Source organism: Durio zibethinus, chromosome 1 (assembly GCF_047325235.1).
Source record: "Durio zibethinus cultivar Kanyao isolate XHJ-2024 chromosome 1, ASM4732523v1, whole genome shotgun sequence".
Lineage (NCBI taxonomy): Eukaryota > Viridiplantae > Streptophyta > Magnoliopsida > Malvales > Malvaceae > Durio > Durio zibethinus.
This window is the reverse complement of record NC_143162.1, coordinates 1,290,898-1,296,897: the sequence shown is the minus strand read 5'-3', so window position 1 is coordinate 1,296,897 and position 6,000 is coordinate 1,290,898.

Here is a 6,000-nt window from a genome sequence, read left to right as displayed (position 1 = left end):
ACAAAAAAATCTCAAAACATAAAAAAAAACACTAAAAAATAAAAAATGTTTTTTTCTTAAACCACATCCTCACACTAACTCAATTTTGTTTCATTTTTTTTCTTTTTTTGCATTAATTATATCATACAATTTTGCATCGAGATATTTGTTCTAGGACATAGTTCTCTCAAGAAGTTTTCATGAATCTCATAGAACTATAGATTTGCTCATCCTCAGTTAGTGTGCCATGTGAGTTGTATAATGAAATACATGTTTGGTCGAAAGAAGCTCAACAAAAGAATGAAGATTGTTTGCCTACCGGTTATATGTTTGAATTACGCAAGAAAGTGCATTTAGATCTCACACAAAATGATTTAAAAAAGTTAGCTGCTGTCTGGGGTCAGTTAAGTGAAAAAAAAAAATAAATCTTTTACAAAAAGTATGGGCAGATTGCATCCCTCATTTCAGTAGTGATTGATGAACAGCTGGTTAATGCAGTTATATAATTTTGGGATCCATCCTATAGATGCTTCACTTTTAATCAAGAAGATTTGGTGCCAATTATCGAAGAGTATTCGATTTTGCTCTAGATAGAACTATAATGTCCAAAGAAAGTATTTACCCGAAAGCCAAAATCAAGTTATCGTAAAAAGTTAGCCAAGCTTATGGGTGTTAAAGTAGAAACCATCGATTCTTTTGTGAAGCCTAAAGGTGAACATCTCGACGTTCGTTGAGATTTTCTTCGAAACTTCATTCAAGAGCATTTAAATGATAATCAAGGTATGGCTGTGTTTGCTTTAGCATTGTATGGTATGGTAATATGTCCGAAGATTTTGGGTTACATTGAGATAACTGTGGTAGACTTTTTCGAGCAAATTGAAATCTAAACAATTAATCTCGCTCCAGCAATCCTAGCCGAAACCATCAGGTCATTAAATTTCTGTCGATGAAATGAAAAAGAATGATTCATAAGATATGCATCTCTATTATACATATGTGTTAGAAGTCATTTTAAGTGTGGAAAGAGTGTATTTTTTAAATCATATCTTCGAAATAAGACACCAATCGAAGAGTTTTGTACAAGTCAATGGCCAATATTGAAGACTACGAAAGATTAGGTCTTTTTCTTACGAAGGCTTACTGAGCATGAAATCGAATGGATGGCATCTTGGATGCCTCGTGTGCCCTTGTTATATCATGGAGAAAATGAGTCATGGATACCATTGTTAGGATTATGGGGTATTGTAAGTTACGCTCCATTGATGGTACTTAGACAATTTGGTGTAAAGTAGTTTGTTTCGCTACTCATGATCTGGTTCAAGTATAATTCATTTATGGGGAATCGAATCCATCAAGAACCTCAAAGCAGTTGATTCAAGCATGAAAGAGAACACAAAAAATGAGGTTAGGGCCTCTCATTGACAAAGTCACTTTTGATTACCAGATTTGGAAAGTAAGGTAACCTAGAGACATAGTACTTCTTCATGATGATAGCTCATATCAATTGGTTAATTTTTTGAAATAGATGTAATTATCAGAAGTTAAGCTTGTCGAGAAAAAATTAGAAGCTGAGAAAGAAGAAATAAAAAGAGAAAATTTAAAACTTCACGAAAAAGTAAGGCAATTGAAATATGAAGTAGAGATACAAGGGAGTGATTAAAAAAAGTCATAAACGAATGAGATGTGGTCAATAGTGATTTGAAAGATCTACACCAGAAAAATAAGAGGTTATGAGTTTAATTCAAAACTAAAAAAGTCACCAAGTCTTACCTTAGTCGACAACGTGAAATGAATGAGCTCCGAGAGAAAATAAACCAATGAAAGGGCAAAGCTTAAGAAAAGTAAGAAGAGACCACCAGAATTTCTCAAGAATGTCAGAATTAGAAGGGATTATACTCTACAACCTCAGCAAAATTGATGGAATGCCAAAATGAAAAGGAAAGGTTAAAAGTCATGCTTGCAAAAGAGAGAAAAAAGTACTTCGAAGTACTAAATGAAAAAGAATCACTTCACCAGGTGATCCAAGGGTTAAAGATACAACTGCAAGACCACAAGAGCCATATTTCAGCAATAATAGATAAGTGACATAGAAGGGAAAAAGATTGGATCTTTACATGTGATTCAGAAATGGATGCTCACATGAGATAGAAGGTAGAAAGCTTAGAGAGGCAACAATATATAAGCACTTGACTAATCAAGTTTGTAAGGCAATGAAAAAAGCATGGGAGATGGTTGAAAAGGTAGAAGCATTAAGAAGAGAAGTCAATGCCATAAGAGAATATGGACAACGTCTAGTAAACTTCTAGATGAGGCGAAAGACCATTATGAGCAAGTCAAACGTTTCTATGAATATAATTCTAAGATGGTAAATCCCATGTAATAAAAATTGTATGGAATCAATAAAAATTTCTAATGTTGAAATTCGTTCAAGAGCAAATATCTCTCACTTGCATTAATGCATCATGTACATCATTTTTCATAAAATACATAAAAAATAAAATTTTTAACACATAGCATTTTGATTTTTTTTTTTAAAAATTTTTTAGTGATAAAGGTTCAAGAATAGCTCACCCATCGAAAATTTTGACTAAACCTACTCATCATTCATAAATACTATGACTCAGACAAGAATCATAGAGCAAGAACAGGCCAGTCGATTTGAGAGAATAAAAAAAGTTTAAGAAGAACTAAGAGGGGATCTTTGTACAATAATGGATATGCTCAGGAAACTTGACAAGAAAAAAGTAGTGGAAGAAAATCTTAGCTTTCAAGAGTAATTTTTAGATATGGTAGATGTCGTAACGTCTAGATCCGGGGATCTATCGCTAGACATTGACTTTTAGGGAGTCGCCACCAATCTTTTTTGTCTAGGTGCGATTGGCCACCTAAAGAATCTGTCCTTTCAGGGAACACCTAAATTTAAGGGTCCCTAGAAGAATAGGTTCAGGTCTGCTAACCAGAATAGGGTTCGGGAGTTCGGTTACGTGTGAGGAAGGTTATAGCACCCTCACAACGCCCATCAAAAGATGGTACCAGCTTAAATTTGTGTTATCCAAAAGCCTTAAAATTTTACCAAGTAATTAATTATTGAAAATTATTCTCAATTGACTCTAATACTTTTAGCAGACAATTGAGAAAATTCCCTCACCTCAAGAGTATGCAAGAAAAACTACTGTTTCACTTGCAGAGGCTCCGTCGTCGGATTATTTAAAGAAAAAAAACAAAATCAAAATTAAGATAGAAAGGAAGGAAAGAATGATTTTTTTTTTAGGGAAAATTGATACTTTCAACTTTTCCTCAAAAACCCTTTTTTTGGAAATTTCGATTTTCAAGAAAAATTGATACTTTCAACTTTTCCCCAAAAACCCTTTTTTTGAAAATTTATTTCTAAGGAAAATTGATACTTTCAACTTTTCCCTAAAAATATTTTTTGGAAATTTATTCTTAAGGAAAATTGATACTTTCAACTTTTCCCTAAAAATATTTTTTTTTTGAAATTTACTCCTGAGAAAAATTGATACTTTCAACTTTTCCCCAAAAATATTTTTTGGAAATTTATTTCTAAGGAAAATTGATAATTTCAACTTTTCCCTAAAAATATATTTTTTTAGAATTTTTTTATTCTTATTTAAAGAAAATAAAATAATAAAAAATAGATAAAAAGAATATTACATAAACCTAATCTAATAAATAAACAAATAAAAGATAAAATAAACAAATAAACAAATAAACAAAGAAATAAAAAAAAAAAAAACCTGGAGCGGCTCGGATCGCGGCTCGGCTCGGCTCGGCTCAAGGAAGAGAAAACGGCTCGGGGGAGCGGCTTGGCGGCTTGGCTCGGCTCGGCTCGGCTCGGAGGGGGGCTGGCACGCGCGGGTCAGAAAAGCGGGTCGACGCCCGGGTCGGGTCGGGTTCGGCAAAACGCGCGGATCCTCGGGGTTACTTAAGGCCAAAGCGACGTCGTTTTGGGAGGGTATAAAAGGCACCTTCCTCCGTTTTTTGGTAGAACGCTCCTCCCCCTCTCTCTCTCTTCTTCCTTTTTCTCTCCCTTCTCTCTAGGAACTGAAGAACACCGGTGCCGGATTCTGCAAATTTTCGTCGGAATCTGGAAATTTCGCCGGAAGTTGGCCGAAAGATCGCCGGTTTCTGGGATTCTTCGCCGGAAACTGGACTGGTCGTCGGAAACTTCAATGTTCGCCGGAATTGTTGCCGAAAAATTCAAATTTCGCCGAAATTTTCGTCGGATTCTGGAAATTTCCCAGAAATTTCCAGAAAAAATTTCGCCAAAAAATCTCTAAAAATTTTTTCTCACTCCCAGAACACTCCTAAACTTTTCCTAGCTTCCTATACGCCTCCTTTTCTCTCAAATCAGTAGCTTTGCTTACTGTTTTCTGTGTGTTGCATTGTTCCAGAGGGTCCTTTTTATAGGGGTTGATCAGGAGTTCCTGATCAATCCCAATTCCTCCTTGGACGGAAATTCAGTCTTTGAATCCAACTGGACTCTTCTGATTGAATTCCCCTCCAGAGTGGGATTCTTCAACTTTGAATCTTAGCCATCCAGAATTAAAATCAAAATAAATAAAAAAAATACTAGATAATCAAAAGATATGATAGTATAAAAATAAAAAAATAATATCAAATAATTCGAAAAAAAAATCAGATAAAATTAACAGATAATAAAAAAAAATAACATAAGATAAACCCAAAAATATATTACAAAAAAAAAAGATAATAATAATAATAAATATATAACTATATACATACAATACATATAAATCTAATCTAAATAAAAATAAATACACAAAGATATACATAATAATAATAATAATGAAATACATAAAATACAAAAGAAGAAAAAGAAAAGAAAAGAAAAAAAAAATACAGGATTGAAATGGGCCTTACCCCTTTGGGCCAGGCCCAATTGATCTGGGCCCGGACCCAATTGGGTGTCTACAGTAGATCTTGTTTACCCTCTAGGGTTTGAGCCACGACTGACCCAACCTTCTCAAAGAATTAGAGTACCAATTCTTACTCCCAGTGGATATCCCAATCCTTATCCAAGAATGACATCCACACCTGCTCCAAGATAATTTCAAAATTTTATTAATCCCGTTATGATGGAAAAACAACCTGAGCCAATCTTAGTTTCTGATTTGGATGATCCCAAGGGAAAGAAAAGCTAAGGATGCAGACACTTGAAAAAGTGAAAGATACCAGTGCTCGAGAAAAGATGAAGTTATTGGAAGAAAGGCTTAGGGCTGTAGAGAGAATGAATTTTTATGGCTCCACAGATGCGATTGACCTTTGTTTAGTTCCAGATGTGGTCATTCCACCAAAATTTTAAGATCCCTAAATTTAAAAAATATGATGGCACGAAATGTCCAATGACTTATATCACCATGTATTGTTGTAAGATGACAGCACATACTCGTGACGAGAAGTTATTGATGCATATATTTCAAGATAGTCTTATGGGTTCTACAGCTAGATGATATGTTCAATTAGATAGAACTCGTATTCGTTCTTGGCAAGAGCTTACAAAGGTATTTCTTACACAATATTAGCATGTCACGGATTTGGTTTCAGACTGTTTATCTCTACAAGATATGAAAAAAAAATAACTAAGAGCTTTAAAAAATATGTACAAAGATGGAGAGACATTGTTGCACAAGTTTAACCTCCTCTCATTGAGAAAAAAATAACTATTTTATTTGTGAACACCCTGAAAGCATCGTACTATGAGAGATTGATAGGCAATGCAACCAAAAACTTTACAAATATGGTGATATCAGGTGAGATCATTAAAAACGCCATAAAGAATGAAAAGTTCAATGCAAGAGAGACAAGTGGTGCAAAAAAAAGGTGGAGCTCCTAAAAAAAAAGAGAATGAAGCTCAAATAGTGAACTATATGGGGTAATAATTCAAAGGTTTCACACCTTATCCTACGCCAGTCTACCAAACCCATTACCCTTCTATAAATAATATTACATCCATTGCTTATCCATATCAGTCATTACCAC